This window comes from Cibotium barometz, chromosome 44 (assembly GCF_041138505.1).
Source record: "Cibotium barometz isolate CiBa-2024 chromosome 44, ASM4113850v1, whole genome shotgun sequence".
Lineage (NCBI taxonomy): Eukaryota > Viridiplantae > Streptophyta > Polypodiopsida > Cyatheales > Cibotiaceae > Cibotium > Cibotium barometz.
The window spans coordinates 41,866,994-41,886,712 of NC_141089.1; positions in this window are offsets into that span (position 1 = coordinate 41,866,994).

Genomic DNA, 19,719 nt, shown 5'->3' on the forward strand with positions numbered 1-19,719 from the left:
ATGTTCTGTGCAGACATCTTTCCGTCGACATTTGTGGAATGGGAGCCTTTAGAGGCCCTTTCTGGAACCTTTGAGGCGCACCACTTTGAAATCGGCAAGCTACTATATACTGGTTGTTCAACATCAGAGCTTTTAGAGCGCTCAGTTTTCTTCTTTCATGCAGAGTATATTGTACCCACGTCAAGAGATGGTTCTGGGACTCTACGGAGGCTCCCTACACCAAGTCTCATGGACCATGATTGGCCAAAGCCCGACAATACTTTGGTTGCACTAACCAGACGTCGGATTGAGATTGATGTGTGCAATGCAATGAAGTGCACCTATGGGTCACATCGTGCGACTCTCACGTTCTTCATGCCTTTACATTTGTTTGTGTTTTTGTTCAAGGAGGCTGATGTTCACCGGACTCCTACAATGTGGATTGCAAAGGGAGGCACAGTAATGAGTGCCTTTTTGCCACCTTCGTGGGATTTGAAGGTTATTCAACATCAGGGTGACAAGATAAAGTGCATGGTGGTGTCGGAGAAGATGGTCGTTCGGTACCAGCTTGGAAAGCAACAACTCTCTATTATCTTTCCTTACAGACGTTGGAAGCTGACTGGAGGCGAATGGCAAGCACTCGATTCGGACATCAACGATGCAGAACAGCTTGATGTACATGTTAGCACGCAAGCTGATGTGTGGGATATCGTAGTAAATGCTGATTGGAATATGGCGAACCTAAGGGAGTACTTAGGCCTTAGGTTTGCACTGAAAGGTGACTTTTCATTTGTGATTGATAACACACCTCTACGTAAGAGGAAAGAGGCATCTTACTTTTGTAAAAGCATTCCCTTCCCCAGATGTATCCATATCAAGCAAGCTATGTAACAGATTTTGAGAGATTAATTCAAAACAATTTTGGCTACTCGCAATTTGCGTTCAATTTTGTGCACTTTTAAGTTTTGTCGCGTGTTTTTATTTTTTTGGAGGTTTTAAGTGAGTTTTTAAACATAAAAAAATTTTTAAAGACCTCTTTATAAGTCACTTTTGGCCACTTTGAGTTCATCTCCTCACTCTCGGCATCTTTGCGGTCCCCTCGCCTTCTTCGCTACTCAAGCATGGCCACCCCCGCCCAAGCTCTCCTATCTCAATTGCACAAGCTTGACCTCGATCACTTGATCGAGAAGCTTGCACCCATCTTTCAGACATCTATTGACATGGAAGGCACCGCCGAACTCCATAATGACGTGTTTGGGGCGTTCACTAGCTACATGGACACATACATGGCTGAATATTGTGTCAACTTTGAAGACGAGGAGGGAACTTGGGTGCCTGTGGATCTTATCAAGCATACCTACAAAGCGGACAAAAATTTCAGGTTTAGGCTTGCAAGATTCCTCAAAGGCCTTAGTAGCGCATATCTAAGGGAGGAGGAAGAAGATAACCTCGTAGGTCTTGGAATGGGCAACATTGGCACAAGTTTTTTGAGGTGGGACATGACTCTTGCCCTCCTGATCTTAGAGGGAACAGAGAAAAGCAAGGGAAAGAGGAAGGCCACTCCTCCAAAGAAAGCCACACCTTATCTCTTGATCAAGGAAGCTGACCCAAAGGAAGAGATTGTCACCCCAGTGCAAGAAGCATCTCTTGCACTTGTGACTCTGGCGGAAGAGCCGCAAGCTGAGGCTGTGAAACGGGACATCGAAGGGGACGATGTCATGGATGAAGTTCCAGAGCTCGAAGTGCGAACTCTACACCCCATCATAGTAGAAGGTGTAGAGTTCTTATTTTTGGATGACATCGCCCATGTCCTTGGGCTACACCAGGATGAAACTCTCTCAGTCATTGCTATGTACGCGGGCATGCGAGACACACAACAGCCGTCCAAAGATGATGACATCCACATTGACTTCAGTTCCGCAGATGTCACAAAGGTGCTTGCGCTCCCGGAAAATCATGTCTCAATAGAGTCCCTTGTGGCAGAGACTCTTGTACAAATATCCCAGTGCAAGGATTTCTACGAGAGTGTGCCAGAAACTAGCTTTGCCCCTCACAAGCCGCTTGCCATTTCGGATTCTGTCAGCCTCGGGAGCATCAATATTAGTGATGCAGACCTTGCGGATCATGATGATGCCACTGAGGTAGTACACCCAATTTCTTCCCTTCTTAATTTGTAATTTTTTGAAGTCAACTCATTCTTCTATCTACTTTGTAGACCGCAAGAGAAATGGACTGGTTCGCAAGCCGAAAGGGTGGAGCACGAAAGGAGGTGGAGGGGAAAGATGCTGCGCTATGGCACTACATCCCGAGCTTCAATGCCGAGATGCTTCGCGTAATTCACAACGACTTTTCAAATGATGCGCAAGCTGAATTTTTGAAGTGCAGAGCCCTAAGCGCCGTCCTGTCTGAAGCCCCTATAGCCCAAAATGCCCATAAATGTATTCTTGTAAATAGGGAAGCAGCTATCTATAGCTTTGGTGATAAAGGTGCAGGGTCTTTCCTAGGATTTTGTGGCCTTAGCCTTGGACAAGGCATCACTGATGCCAAAGAGATAGCCGAACGCATTGGTGACAAACCATCAGTAAAGACTCTCACCCACGAGGCTTTCACCAAGCTCATCAAGCGAGTTGGCTAGATCCAATGTAATCATTTGCCTTCTGTGAAAATCAAACAATTAATGACATCAAGATGTTTTTCGAGCTGATTTTAAGTTTTATCTTCTTGATGTGTTTATATGTTGTTGTCGTGTCCTGTCATGATGTTTCAATCAATTTTTGTGAACGCTCGTCTGTGAAAATCAAACAATTAATGACATCAAGATGTTTTTCGAGCTGATTTTAAGTTTTATCTTCTTGATGTGTTTATATGTTGTTGTCGTGTCCTGTTATGATGTTTCAATCAATTTTTGCGAACGCTCGTCTGCCACCGCCCGTCCGACTTTGGCTCGACTCGACGGGCCAATTTCTCCCGCGTATGGCCCCAGAAGGGTATATCAGCTGTGCGGGGTGCGCCGGGGCCGAGGGGGGGGGGGGCGGTGGTCGCTCCGTGGCACACAGGCTCCACGGAGCGACCACCGCCCCCCCCCCTCGGCCCCGGCGCACCCCGCACAGCTGATATACCCTTCTGGGGCCATACGCGGGAGAAATTGGCCCGTCGAGTCGAGCCAAAGTCGGACGGGCGGTGGCAGACGAGCGTTCACATGAGGTCGAATGTACATAGCGACAACAATTACATGCAAAAGACTACAATTACCTTGACAAGACAACAATCACTTGCAATAGAAAATAACTTTTTTGAAAATAGACATGGTTTTTCATTAATCAAATTGAGATTACAAAACACGGTTTGTTGCATTACAAGGCTTCCCCTATCTAGTGAAAGAGAGCTTCCTCTCCACGGATACGCCTAGCTAGATGAAGATCAGATGGCTTCAAAGTGACACGTTTTGCATGCACCATGCACAAAACCGCGTCTTGGAAAAGCGAAACCAAAATATCCTCGGCACCTTGTTGCAGAGCGCCTAGTGCCGCCGCTTGCACACGATTGACATCCCGGCGCTGGTCGTGGATAATCTCTTTGACGAGACGCCCAAAAGGTGCCTTTGGAATAATTGGTGTGCAGGTCTTTTGATATTTGCGAATTTCTCTAAGGGCAACTGTCCCTGGTCTCCACCTTTGCTTCTTCTGCGTTGTTGGGGGCGGTGGTGCTTGCGCGTGGCGAGTCCAAGCTGGCGTGTCATTTTTAAACTTCTGTCGCTGCTCTTGGAAGTTATCGGAAGGGAGTTTTGAGCGTTTAGGAATGGTTTTCCCCTTCTTAGCCTTTGCAGGTGTTGGAGTTTTCTTTGTCTTTGCAGATGGAGTCTTCGGAGCTGCTCGCTGCTCTGCCTCCTTCCTTACTCGCTCCTCTTCATCTTTCCTGTCTTTTTCCTCACGAAGCCTCCGTGTGTTTGCTGCCCTGGCTTCTCGTTCAAGCTTCTGTCTCTTATTTTCTACTTCCTCAGCTGAGAGTTTTCTCTTTCCTTTACCAAGTGCACGAGCCAATACTCTGTCTAGCATTGCATTGACAATCCTATTGCTCGGCAGGTGCTCCCTTTCTACTGTGTCTTCATTTCTCCTCTTTGTATATTCTGCTCGAAGACTTTGTATGGCCGCTTCCAAAATTGTGTCATCTTCGTATCCGGCCATTCGCAGGTCAGCAACAAATCCGTGAGCTTTTCTGTTAAGCCAATCCTCCTCCGCAGCAAAGAATGCTAATCTTCTCTTGTTGCTTGCGGCGGCCTGAGCTTCTTCTACAGCCTTCTTATCTGCCTCCGCCTTCCTAACTGCCTCGTCTTCTTCCTCCTTCTTGGCAGCCTCATCCTCCTGTGCTTTCTTTGCTGCCTCGTCCTCTTGAGTTCTGACCGTCTCTTCGGCTTCTTTTCTTGCTCTCTCAGCTGCCTCCATGTCCTCTGCTTCTTTGTGTAATCTCTTCGCTTCTTGGGCTTCTTGGGCCTCTTGGGCCTCTCGCTCAAGCCTCACACGCTCAGCTTCCAGATCCACTTGGGCTTGTGGGTAAATGTTTGGGATTGCAGTTCTATGTGCCACCGGTAAGGGCCCAAGGTCTTTGAAAATGTCATCCTGCGTATTGGAGGGAGGATCATTTGGGGGCTCCATGTGCGTGAGATATTACTGCACGAGCGAGAGAGAGAGAGAGAGCGCGCGCGAGAGAGTCAAGGGGAGAGGAAGAGAGAGAGCTCACAAGTCAAGACTTTTAAAAATGACTATAAAACTCATTGATATTTATAGGAGGCCAAAATTACAAAAAAGTCAATTTACAAAATGAACGCGCCAAAAAGTGGCGAACAAGAATTATTGGGTGGGTAACCACACACGGCCATTTCTTAGTCGACCACTGTGCCATTGCCTCGCTCTTTCACGTGCCATTGACGCATTGCACCCTTCTCTTTCGCCTTGCACCTAACACCTTCATGATTTTGCGCCTCAAAGACAAATTTCCGGCTCGCTTTTGGGCCTTTCTCCCAGTAAGTGCACGGTAAAACCAATTGAACATTTCCTGAAACGCATTGCTGCGAACCTTGCCACCACCATGACCCGTGTTATTAAAATAGGCCGCCTTGGCTTGGTAATGTGATCGTTCCATGCCTTGGTTGCTCCAGAGTGCAAGAGACCCATATTCATCTAGAAAGAAGGAACTGTGCGCACAGAGAATATGCATGTAGTGTGTTATATGAGTTTCCCCCCAAGCATCGATCATTTCTTCTGTGAATCTGTCAATCGAAGTCTTGAATGTAGCTATCTCTGCTTCATCAAGATACGGGCGCTCAAGAAGCCTCATCATCTCATCACAAGCTTCCCACACATGTGCACGCTTCAATCCTAGTGTCGCCTCATTGCCTCGATAGGTTGTTACATCACAAATCTGCTTCCATAATTCAAAATGTGTATGGCTTTGAGCCTCACCATAGTTTGAGAGCAGGTGTCTTGCTTTTGCACCACCCATACATATCTTATTAGGGTTATCTTGGGTACTTGATGGGTTTTTGCGATCCTTAGAGAGGGTGACAGCACCTGCGTGAAGCCCCACGGATGATAAAACAACTTCAAGCTCTTGGATGCCCTGTTCTCGCCGTGACTCTGGCTCCATGTTCCAAGCATAATTGATGTGGAGCATCAACAATTTGTCCAAAATTCTAAGTCTTGCGTGCAAGGTACACACATGTACTCGTGACAGTGGAATTGAAAGAATAGGGTTCCAAGTAGCATCCTCCTCTGCGCGAGATGGTGCCTTGCTTTGATTGCAGCTCATAATTCCATTGAGCCAGACGTGCATACCCTTCCCTTTTTGTAATTGATTTGAGCCCTTTGCACTTGCCTGCTTACGACCTTTCACCTTGGTTGCTTGTTTGGCCTTCCCCACTGCGACACTTGGCATCCTTGGATGACAACAAAAGATGCATGGAAACAAAGTGTTAGCACCACTTTTAGTTCCCAACATGCATTTGAGGGTCTTGAGATCACCACCAAGGTGCCACTCTATTTCAAAGTGACCAGTGCCAGGCACATGCAAGACTTCACCATTTGATTGCCTGTGTATCACTCCTTGAATACCTGTACGGGTGAAGTACCACCTCAGACTGTCATGGTCCTCGTGCGGAAGGGTCCATGCCGCCTGCCACCATATGTTCTTCTCAGACTGCACTCCAAAGTAATCTTGCTTGCGTCGCTTTGTGTGCAAGTTATTCTCCGCATCACCTGTTTCATCTTCGCCGTCTAAGCTCTTTCGCTTCAATGCCCTGCTCATGAGTGTCAGACTTGTACGTTCCACCCTTTGGCCCTTTACAACCTGACATTCATCCAATTTGAGGACAAATATAGCCTTTCCATCCGTCTCCTCTAATGTCATATCATAAAACTGAATCATAGCTCGTTGAAGCGCCTCCACCTCGACGTAAACATTGTTAAACTTGTTGTAAGCAAAATCTTTTGAATTTGACATTGGCATGCTACCATCCACCCATCTGTAGCCGCCTAGCAAGTCGGCAATATTGTTGTTTGCTGACTTCCTTGCCATAACTATACTGTATGGTGTTGGAAGTATAGATCGTGTCATTCCTTTGCCTCGTAGACGTGCTGTGATGCAAGTATACAAAGCCCTGTATCCCTTATCACTGATACCTGCTGTGTCGCACACAGTGAGCATGTCAATGGGACTGACAATCTGCTCGAATTCCTTGAGAAAATACTTTTGAATCCTGTCACGCAACGCACCATTTACTGGATTGGTTATCATATTGATTACTTTCTGCTCTGGAATAATGTGCTCAAGGATAGACTCCTCAGTATTGGAACAACCTAATATTGCTTTAGCACATTCCCTGGACATCACATAGTTCAGAGTCAATGACATAACTATATGAAAAAGGAATGTAATGCTAGTTTTGAAGCTGTGATTACCTTGTTTGACGCACACGTCGCTTGCGAGCCCCCCCATCTTTGGAAAGAAGACTCAGAGGCTTGCGCTTTCGCTGCCTTGCATTATATCCCACGGGGAGGTGAGTGAAATGATCGACACGTCGGCGAAGGTTCCGAGTTGAGTTTCGAAGACGGAGATAGTTCTCTATAGCTCGATCCCTCCTTTCCACACCTTTATCAAGCTTCATCTTCTGCTCTGCATCCTCCTTCTCTAGATCCTTGACTCGAGCCAGCATATGTTCTTTTGTGGCCATGAAAGTTGACGCACATTCTTCCTTTTCTGCCTTGCATAATTTTAGAAGCTTCCTGAGGTGAGTTTGATTTGAGAGTTCCTGCAAGTACAAAGAATAGAGCCTCTGACAGTACCCTAAGAAACCATTATAACCATCACCCAAGAAGCGTACGACCTGCGTGATATTACGAAAAGGGGGAGGTGCACCAGTCTGTGGATCAAGGGGATAAATGCTTCCATCAGTCCAAAGATCAATGGCTTTTGCACCTTGAAGTCGTAGCACCTCAGCAGGAATACATCCCTTCGTTCGATTACTTCGCATTGTGGCATACTCCTCGTCTAAGTCCACGTGCAAGCGAAACTTTGATTGCTTGTTGGTGATGTCCCGTAGAGCCATTGTACCTAGCAAATGGAGATGGAGATGTAGATGGATACAGAGATGGAAATGTGGATGGTGATGGAGATGGAGATGTAGATGGATACAGAGATGGAAATGTGGATGGTGATGGAGATGATGGAGATGGAGGATGGAGGTGGAGGATGGAAATGTGGATGGTGATGGAGGAGATGAAGATGGAGATGGTGATGGAGATGGAGGTGGAGGAGATGCAGATGGATATAGAGAAATGGAGGCCTTGAGGAGATAGATATGGAGAGCTTGCTAGTGATGAAGATGGAGAGCTTCAGCTTGCAAGGATGTGTAGATCTGTACCTTCACAGGAGGGGATGGTGAGCTCTTCCATGAGAGCTGGTGGAGAGGATGATAGATATGGAGAGCTTGCTAGTGATGGAGATGGAGAGCTTCAGCTTGCAAGGATGTGTAGATCTGTACCTTCACAAGAGGGGATGGTGAGCTCTTCCATGAGAGCTGGTGGAGAGGATGATGGAGTAGGAGGTCCAGATCTGCAGGCCATGGCTCCTAGAGAGAGAAAAAGAAGCCCTTACCCAAGTAAAACACCCTAAACGCGTTTTAGAGAGAGAGTGTAGAGAGAGAGTGGGATCTGCAGCACCTCCAAAAAGGGAGGGAACAAAGTGACGAAAATTTTCAAACATTCTTTGTGAAAGGTACTTCACTACAAGACAAAAAGGCATTTAGGTCCATATTCCTTCCCAAGGACAGAAGATCTAATGATTAGATTACCTTTAGGCCTATTTTCTTTTTTGTAGAAAAGGAAAAATGCATTTTCAGGCCTAGGCCACTAGCTTGGTCAAAGCTTGATTAGCATTTTAAGCATTTCACTAAGTGTCCAAATAAAAGGGTCCAAGAAGACCCCAAACAAGTCCTAATGCATATGTTATCATAACAAGAACAATAATTAGTTGAATGAGTACATGGTTTTATACCCCAATTGTCCCTTTTCATTGTGGGAAGGTGAACTGATGTCAAAGATGTCTTTCTTTTGTTGCAGGGACACTTACTTTGATCTACTACAAAGGTACCATGATGAGCTTGGATACCCATTTCCAAAAGCAAAGGAGGGATTGATCCACTACAAGAGTACCATGATGAGCTAAGATACCCATTTCCAAAAGCAAAGGAGTGTATGAAAATCTTGTTAGCAGTTCTTTAGTTGATATATGTACTTTGTATATGTGCTAGGAAGTGCTTCACAAGTTTTCGATTTGAAATTTGTGCAAGATCCAAGCTGAAGGTGAAAGTTTTTCTTATTGATGTATGATGATTCATGGCTTCCACTAATTAAGTGGTATGTAACAAATGACAACATGCAACAAAGAGGCAAACATCAGAACTATAATAAAAGTTGGTTTGAAATATGTTTGCCTCTTTTGTGTGTCTTGGTAAGTCAACATATTTTGAATTGGGCCATTCTTGATGCAAACAATGATCAAGTATTGGATTTAATTTGGATCATAAGGTTAAATGCATTGGAGGTGCATGAGATTAGTTGGTTGAAAAGTGTTTTGACTATTATTTTCAAAGAGCTATTTGAAACATCCATCCTAATGTGTTTTGAAGAAAAAAAGGTATTGAATTACTCTTCAACACTAGAAAAAAGAAAAATCACATTCAACTTTTAAAGGTTGAAAAATAAGAGGTTGACTTAATTCAATTGCAAGCATGGGTTAATAGTAGGGTTCTAGAATTGATTATGATCAAATTAAAACTATTTGAGGGTGTTGTTGGATTTGACCATGTTGTGGACTCCCATAGCACACACACAGTGAAGCTGCCAAGGCAAGACTTGTTGGTGATGGTCTCAAATTTTGTGGACTCACATAGAACACACATAGTGAAAGTGCCAAGGAAAGACTTACTGGTGATGGTCTAATCTTCTATGGGTATTTTTTACATGGTTGTTTTGAGGGTAGGGTGCACACTGCATGCATACAAAGAACTGTCTTAGATCCTTACATAGATTTATACATAGATTTATACATAGATTTATGGTTTACTTATGTGTACGATCTTAGGATCTATAGTTGTAGCCAATGATAAATTTTGAGATGCTTTTAGAGGGAAATGCTCTCATCTTTTTATGAGAAGTGAAATTGTATCCAAAATGGAGTGCACTTAATGAGATCATTGATATTTTAAACATAAAAATGGAAAAGGTACAATTGAGTCAACAATCTACGGGGCGTAGCCTCTTTTTGAATAAATTTATGTGTCATAATCATTGTTATGGGTAGAGAAATAAGTGCTAAGATAATCAAAAATTGGTTTCTAGGAAGGTAGCAAACACATCAATGATCAGATGTTTGAATATTGAGAATTTTTATAGTCATGTGCATTGCATAACTAGATACATGCATTCAACAAGATGGCACCTTGGGTGTTGTCTATATAAAATTAGAGAGAGAGAGAGAGAGAGAGAGAGAGAGAGAGAGAGTTCACAAAAGTTACAAATGAATTATAGAATCAGACAATTATGTTTGGGTACATGAGCATATCTATCACTTTGTAAAAATTAATGTAGACTCCTTAAGTAATGAGATAAATTTTTATTAATAGTATACATTTGGAAAATTGACTTCAAAATTATTTGCCAAGTAGCTACACTTCAACATTTGATTTTGAAATTATTCGCCCAAATGTCATAGTGGGATTTTAGAATTTTAAAAAATAGCCCAATCATCTACACTTAAGCTCTAATCGTTGCTTGTTAAAATTTACCCTGCTAGGAACTATTGAAAAGGTCCCTGTGTGAATACGTGATGAGCGTTCTGGTTGCCAATGACGCCATAGGTACACCGATGAAGGAATGACTGGAAATTAGAATTCAAGCTAGATATTTTGGAAGATTATGATTAGTGATACTTTGGTTTCATTAAAAGATTATTTTAAAGACAACTGAATCTGTGAAAAAGGCAATTTCATATTAGGTGTGTAAGTGGTGTGACTATCTTGAACTTTGCTTGAAGCGCCGGCTAGGGGGCCTGTGAACTCTTTTCCCTAGTACTCAGGGCAAAACATAACCAAATTCCTAAATGGATCCTATCACTAGGGTAACCCATAGGATTGGATGGGGTTAAGCTGGACTGATGGATCCCTAAAATGAGACTCAATTCTGTTAAGTTATGATAGCTGAAGTAAATCCCGAAAACCCTTGTTCTATGGAAAAGAATCAACGGCTGTGCCTCTTGATGAGAGAAGAAAGCGTTGGACTCTATGATGCAAGTGCAAGTCTTTTGCTTGATCTGACCATGAGACTTATGGGTTCAGTCGGATCAGTTTGGTTAGTGATGACCTTAACTACATTAGAATAAAATTATCATGGAGGAATTGCCTATGTTTACTGGGCGAGGGAAGTTTTTCAAGGTTTGGTTTTGGAAGAACCAAGGGATTAGTCTCGTATTCGGATATCCGTGGGCGAGGTCCCGAGTGAGAGGCTCTGCCCTATGCAAGAAGTACTACTTCTGCCTGCTACTAGCACCCTTGAATTTGTTGCGCGGAGGGGGCAGGGATCTTTCAGCTGGTATCAGAGTGAATTGGCTAAAGTAGTGGAACAACCGAGAAGCCAAAAATTTATGAAGTATAAGTAAAAGATTGTAATTATGTGATGAAATCCATACAAATTGATATTCAGAATGAAAACTCATAAATTAGGAATTGGGTCTTCAGATGGAAGTACCGCAATTGTATGGAATCCCTAACTTGCTTGAGGCCTAGATATGATGGTATTTACCTTATAGCTCCAAGGACCGTGACTAGCCAAGTACACAAAGGGGGAAGAGTAGATGAAGCTCTTACCCCTCTTTTCTCCCTCATTATCGAGACATTTTTCCATCATCTGCCGAGGCCCCCCTTGCTTTGAGAAGCAATATGGGTGGGACAAATTGTTAGAAACCTTGCGTGGTTTCCCATGGCAATGCCAAATTGGCTCATTAGCCGAATGGTCTATGGGAGGTGTTTTCATGTGACGTGGAAGAGGAGTTCTCGGATGATTGTAATGCCTCCCCTAGGAATGCACCTGAGAAGAGCAGCTCCTTCATTTCATGGTGTGCAGAGTTTATGCATTCGTTATATGGGTCTGGGCCATAGGCATTGCTCACGTTGATGCTTCTATGGCTGGTTGGACATGGCACCAGAGCTGTGGTTGGACATTGTGGTAACCACAATGCCATAGTATTGTCATCATCCGTTTTACAGCCTGCTTCTGGGCCATGATGGTGGAAGTTGAAGACGATGTCTTTTCATGTGGAAAGGTCTTCTTCAGTTACCTTTGTGCTTCTAAGCAGAAAAGAGGTAATCAGCAAGCACTTACTACATGCATGTATGGAGACTAGAATGTGAGCAGGCTCACATTAGCCTGGCATGGCATTGCTATGGTTGACTTGACAGATTTGAAGGCAGCATGTACATATGCCAATTTGTGCAGCATGTTTGATGAGGGCAAACTATTTCTGCTATTGTTCACATTGTCAAATTGACCCTTTCCTCCTTCGTGGGGTTCTGTGTGTCATTGGCCTCACTCGGTGGGGTTGAGATGGTACCCCACACACACACCAAGGGAAAAAAATAAAAAACAATTATCAGCTTTTCCTCGAGCCCCATGTGATCATTTTAAGAATTTGGGTGTTTTTTGTTTTAGGATTCCACCATTTCATCAAATTAAAATTAGGGTTCTTTGTTTTAGGATTCCACGCAGATGTTAAAGCAGTGAGGTGATTCCCATGCGGATCAATTTAAAATTTCGGTTTTTTTCGTTTTAGGATTCCGAGCAGTTGTGAAAGAGTAGTGTCATTTTAAGAATTTGGGTGTTGCTCGTTATACAGTAATGCGCAGTGCGATCTCATGAGTTGTTAGGTTTTTTGTATTATCAGTGAGTTGACTAGCGCTGCTTTGAACAATTAATCTATGATCATTGAGTTGGTTGCACGATTATTATTATTTTGTTTAAACCAAGGTTTCGAGCAAAACTTTTCCCAGTACAATCACAGTAGCCGGTAAAGTTTAAACACGCGTAGCAGATAGCTTAATCTCAGCAATTAGCTTAATCGCGCGCGGCGCAGGAGAGGGTGTAGGATATACTATTCAGGTATGGTAAAAGGTGTTCTGGATATTTTGATGCGAAGGTTTTCTGGTTAATATATATATAATTATTGATCCAAAAAAGGATATATTGCTATTCTTTTTGTTGTATTATATAAGGCATGATTATTCCATAATATCTGAATGTAGTATATTTTATAGAAATAATTCCATGTTTTTGTCTTCTTTTGAAGGAAGGATTCTTAAAAATGATTACAAGTGGCTTTTTGTAAGAAAAGTTAATGTTTCAAATTTCAATGTATACAAGTGGCACCTATATGTTTCTTGATTACAAGTGGCACCTATATGTCTAGGGAGGTGGAACCCTTTATATATTGAATGCATTAGGCCAGGTATTTAACTAAGGTCACAATTGTTTTAAAAAAAAATCTCTCAAATTTTAAGAGGTTTAGAAAAGGCCATCTATCTGTCCACATGAAAAAAATGAAAGAAAATTGAATGGTATGGGTTATTCGGCCCATTCGAAATCCTGCCCCTTTACGGGCCTATCTGTTAACGGTATCCCGGGGGGGATTCACAAGCCATATCTTATGGTATCACGTGAGTGTAAGGGAGGGGAGTTTTCGGAAGGGGGGGCTTAAGCTTATAAGTTAGGGGGTGAAGTGGCGGTGGCGGGGGAGGGGGAGGGGAGGGGGATACAAGGGAGCACGGGAGAATGGAAGTAGGGGTTTCGTTTCTTCTTGTAGTTTACAATATGTGATCTAGTGGTGTAGTTTGAAAACTTGATTTATTTACTACTTTTTTAAGCTAACCACACATAGAACAATTTTTTGAAAGTACATGTAGGTTTTTGTGCTTCTAACACTTACATCCATGCTAACTTGTCACATGTATACCATTAATATCTGATAGAATGTGCAGCGGAAGAAGGGAAAGTGGAAACACAGGAGAGAGAGCGAGCGAGCGTGAGAGAGAGAGAGAGAGACAGAGAGAGAGGAAACACAAGTGAGAACCTGCTCTCAATATCGTCATCCAAAGAAGTACGTGTCCCGAGTAAGAGGGGAGAAAACCTCGTATGTGAGGGACTGCAGCAAACAATGCTAAGCAAGCAGTGAGAAGTGTGAGGGAGGCAAGCCAGCTATATATATGCTCATGAGTAGGTAGCCGACTGGTGATAAACAACCTCCACGACTGGGAAAATACCTGGGAGAAAATATATGTGAGGGGTGACCAGCCCCTCTAACTAACATGGTCAGCCCTAGAGGCTAAAGTAGGACACCAAACAAGAAGCCAGCAAGAAGGAGATGATGTCTGACACCCCCTCTCAGCACCGGCGGATGCTAAGTAAACTCCAAGAAGCCAGAGACGTCATCCTCGATCAAAGATGAAAGGCTGCAGAAATAGGTACCAAGAAAGCTCCACAAGCAATCTCCTCAGCAACTCAGCTACAACAGCAAAACAGAACAAGCTATCAGGTACACCGCTCCTCTCTGGAAGAAAACAAGGATGTAGGCTGCGACGTGCTACTCCAAATAATGGTTCAAAACCCAAGTGTAAGAACACTCCCCGAAGTCGAATGTTGTGTATCCAGCCTGGAGAAGGTATGAAAAACCTCATAACTAACCAAGATCAGATCCTGTAGATAATCAATCCTAGGAGAAGCAAACTGCTCCTCACTGGAATCTTCAAAAGAAATAGAGTCAATGTGCTCCAACTCTGTACCAAGAGTAGCCAAATGCTGTACAAAAGCATCCTCTAAAAAGGTCGGCATCGTAAGATGTAAAGACTTTGTAGAGAAAAGATGGGGTCCATCTGCTCAAACTCCATACCATGAGTTGCCCAATGCTGTACATAAGTACAAACGACTGAGGAGGGCATCACAAGATGAAAGGACTCCACATCCCCCTTTGAAAACTGATGTCATCGGACTGGTACAAGCCCAACCTGATTCTGGTCCAAATCTAAAAAACTCTGAAAGTACCACTCTGCTTTGGATCTATGGTTACGTGAATCTTTCCTAGGCAAAAAGGAATCTTCTAGGTATCTATCTTGTCCCTTCTCCGAACCCTATCGTGTTATATATCAATGGATAGCTTTTGAAGAGTAGAATCTAAATATGTGAGGTCCGATAAATTTGGAGTTCGTTTGCAAAAATTTTATCCAGTGCCCCTTTTTGGAGGGAATATTCTGATCAAACTTCCTTAAAGGGCCCCAAAATGAGCTCAAAAATTTCCTAATGAACATACTTCGTGAAAAGCTCATTGGGGAGCCCATCCCATCCTAGACTTTTCCCTTTAGGCAAATGCTTCAACACATCTTCCACCTCATCCGCAGGAATATCTCTTTCCAATTCATTTTTTGTAGAAAACGCCTAACACCTAGTGATGAACCAAGTGAAACAAAGACTCTGTAGCTACAATGACATCAGGAGATATGACCTCCTGCGGACCCAACAAACGGCAATAAAAAGTCCACGGACATCTAGAACACAAGTAGGATCAGTAATCAATACTCCTTGCCTATCTTGCATCCTGACAATATTCTCATGTGCATGCTTTTGATGCAAATGAGCAAAGAATGTATGTGATTGACAATTAGAATCCATTAAGGCATCCATTTGAGCCATAAGCTTATATCACATATTGATTCTTGCGCAATGCTACAACCTGATGGGACAACCAATCAATAGCTATCTCAGTGTCAGGGCAAGAACCGTCCTCTTGAACCACCTGGTTCAAATCAACCAACAAAACGATTCTAGGTTCCACAACTTCTCCCTTAAATATGATGCATTATGAATCCCATACTAGAGAGCAAGCTTTTGAATATTGAACATACAACACTCCCAAGCTGACACAACAACAGAGAAAAGATGGCCTCAAAAGTTTTGTAACACCTGCAACATAGACTGATGAAAAACAATATGCTCCAAGAAAGTATGGTTAACCTTAAGAGGAGACTTTCCCAATAATGGCCTATAAGCATCCACATAATGGCTATGCATCTCCAATACCAAAGGGAAATGATCTGACAAAATATGATTATATTCCACCTTCATGGACTATATCTCTGGTAGAAAAAAATTATGTTGGCAAATATACATTCGCGGTCCAAATGAGCTCTTGTACCCACGTACCTGTTGAGTGTAAATCCTCTCTCATGTGGGTCCACATATCTTGTTTCAAAACTTGATTGGCAAACACATTCTAGCTGAGCCTCTCCGGCCCATCCATAATAGAGTGAGGTATAGAAGCATGCTTCGAAAATTCACATACACTAAAATTGCCCAGCACAAAGACAGGCTTAGCGTTGCACAAACACAATAAATCGTCCCATAAATGATGACGTTGTGCAACACCATTAAGCACATATAGCTCCGCAAAGCATAATGTTTCATCCATAAACTCCACTTCCACAACAATGAACCACCCTCGGATATCCTGCATAACCAATGATGGCTTAAACTGAGATTTCACTGCAATCATGACCCTTGATTGTTTAGTGGGGTGCCCATTATAAAACACACGAAATTATGTGTAATCATACACTTGTCCAACCCTGGAATGTTGTTTATACTCCACAGCACAAAACATACCCCATTCACCTTGAAACATTTTACGCCACATGATGCGATAATTCTTGGACGGTGAACACACACCTTTTACATTACAAAGAGCAATCTTCATAATCCATCAAAACAAAAAGCCAATCAATGAGAGGTACCACCACCATCGGCCTCTCTTTCCTTAAAATATTGCATAGGATCCTAAATGCCTTCTCTCTCCATCTGTTCCCATACTCTTCGCAGCAAACATCCACCTTTTCCTTCTCACCTAAAGTATGAGCATCATTAGGTGATGCATCCTGTCTCCACTTGACATCCAGATACTTCTTATCCTAGGCTGAGACCATAGCCCCCTTTTTTATTAAATAAAAGAGAAAAATCTACCTGATTTTCTTTTGTAACTCAAGGTCTTAGATTATACTGAGAGTGTGATACCCTGCCTTGGTTATCTTTCTTTGGAGTCCATCTTGTGGCACCAGGACAAAATAATGAAGAGGCACCATGACCAACACCCACATTTTGATTACCACTAGAAGTAGTTGTCTGGCAAGTGCCTCTCTTCGCCACCACAAGCCAAGGTCTATCTTTTGTATCTGCCTAAACTTATTTACCTTTATCTACCACTTGCTCACCTTGTTTTGCTACTTGTTTGTGCTTCTCTATTTTCAAACTAGATGGCAAAATAGGAGCTAATTTATCCTTATGAGTCGGACACTGGGACACATTCAGTTGTGGCTGAGCATTCACCTTCTCTAGACACTCTAAAATGAAGTGACCCATCTCCCCACAATGAAAGCAATGGCCTGCAAATGATCCCCACTTTAATTTGAAATACAAAGGGTCAAATCCATCCATGCATAACCTCAATTATTGAGGTCGGGGCTTCCCAATATCCCACATCATGCAAACCCTGTTTTTATTCTTGGATGACATTCTGGGCTTCACCAACACCTTCCCAATAGTACACATGGCCAATGGTAACAATTCCCACATAGTTGATGGAAATTCTATAACCTCAACCCAAATAGGGCATGCATGGTGCAACATATCTCTAATTCTGCCATAGGGCGCCAGGGTATAACATGCACCAACTGTCCATCTAGAAATAACGGACGTTCTGCATAACCAAATCTTGAACTTCTTTGGATGAGAATAGGACCTCATACAATCCTCTGGGACTATCAAAGATCTTCACCACAAAATTACCATTTAATTAATCATGTAACCAATCTGTAATCCTATTGAAGAATGGAATTCATATAGTAAATGTAAGATTCCTACCCAGCCTCTCAAGATGTCCAACATCTTCCCCTGTAATCAAATCGCTCTTCAGAAATATAAAAGATCTTGTTTCTACCTGTGTTTTGGCCTAGAGAGAGAAAATATTCTAGAGAGAGGTTATTCAGATTTTGGATATTTTTGGATGGAAAAATATCTCTTCTTATTTAAATAAGTTCCCCCGAAACTGAAAATCAAAAAGATTTTCAGAAGGTTCATTAGAAATAAAGTATAATCTATTCAAGAGGCCTCATCCTAGGGGTCCAGATTTTCAAAAAAAATTAAATTAAAGTTTTGAGGGGCCAATCAGATTCATCCAAATGTGTGGAGAAGATAAATAGAAGAAATAAAAAGAATTCTCCCAAAAATGAGTAAATACTCACATAAGATGAAGAGTGGACTAAGGACCAAAGGAATTCCAAAAAAAATGGATTTTTGACACCTCAAGATGGGAATTCCCCCCATGCATGAGCTACTTCACATGTGTAATGGAGTTTTAAATCATGAAAAATTGAGATATTTCATCTCTCCTCTCTCCTAATTCAAGTCTAGTTCCAAAAAGTAAGCTAAAGTGACCAAAAAATGGTCAAAATTTGACCAAACTGATCTGGAAAATTCTAGAATCGGTTTGCTTGGTTAGGAGCTCACTTTTTCCTATAAATAGAAGCCTCCCCCTTTGTTGAAGTTTAATAGTGTTTTATGCACTGTTACTCTACTCCACCCCAGAGTCAAGAACTATGAATTTCTTAATAATTCATTAAGTTTTGACCATTCCCTCTTCTAAAGAATTGGTGGCCACTCTTGTTGCAAACAAGAGTAGATCCCTCAAACCATCAAGCCAAAGGAAAGTTCCCAGAATTGTTGTAAGTTAGTAATTTTGTCTTTTCTTTATTCTTTTAATGGTTTTTCTAATCTTGTTTTGTTTAAATTGAAAACTCTAATGCTATGCCTTGCTACTGGAAAGGCTTTCCCCCTCTCATTCTTAAAATCAGCCCTTCTTTATCCGAGTTAAGTGATCTAATAGTGGGAATTAAACTTTTCATATTGTTTCTCTTTTTAAAAGTGAATTTGATTAGTTAAGAGTGCTTAAAACCAACTGGAGATAATTTTTAAATAATTTTAAGTTAGAAAAATTTAAGAAATGATCAACCATACAAAGGAGGTTATTGCAAAATTTTTCAAAAATTTGGTGAAATAAGTTTTATCTTTTATCATCCAAAAAGAGTAATCCCCACCAATTGTGTAATCTAAAAGTGTAATTTTGATTTTATGCATAGAAAGGTGCATAAAGAAAATTATTTTTATTTCAAAAGAGTTATTTTCATCAATTTTCATTTTATGCATAGAAAGATGCATAAAGAAATTTATTTTTATTCCAAAAGAGTTATTCTCATCAATTTTGATTTTATGCATAGAAAGGTGCATAAAGCAATTTATTTTTATTCCAAAAGAGTTATTCTCATCAATTTTGATTTTATGCATAGAAAGGTGCATAAAGAAAAGTATTTTTATTTCAAAAGGGTTATTCTCATCAATTTTGATTTTATGCATAGAAAGGTGCATAAAAAAATTTATTTTTATTTCAAAAGAGTTATTCTCATCAATTTTGATTTTATGCATAGAAAGGTGCATAAACAAAATTATTTTTATTTCAAAAGAGTTATTCTCATCATCATCAATTTTGATTTTATGCATAGAAAGGTGCATAAAGAAAATGATTTTTATTTCAAAAGAGTTATTCTCATCAATTTTGATTTTATGCATAGAAAGGTGCATAAAGAAAATTATTTTTATTTCAAAAGAGTTATTCTCATCAATTTTGATTTTATGCATAGAAAGGTGCATAAAGAAAATGATTTTTATTTCAAAAGAGTTATTCTCATCAATTTTGATTTTATGCATAGAAAGGTGCATAAAAAATTATTTTTATTTCAAAAGAGTTATTCTCATCAATTTTGATTTTATGCATATAAAGGTGCATAAAGAAATTTATTTTTATTTCAAAAGAGTTATTCTCATCAATTTTAATTTTATGCATAGAAAGGTGCATAAAGAAATTTATTTTTATTTCAAAAGAGTTATTCTCATCAATTTTGATTTTATGCATAGAAAGGTGCATAAAGAATATATTTTTATTTCAAAAGAGTTATTCTCATCAATTTTGATTTTTATGCATAGAAAGGTGCATAAAGAAAATTTTATTCCAAAAGAGTTATTCTTATCAATTTTGATTTTATGC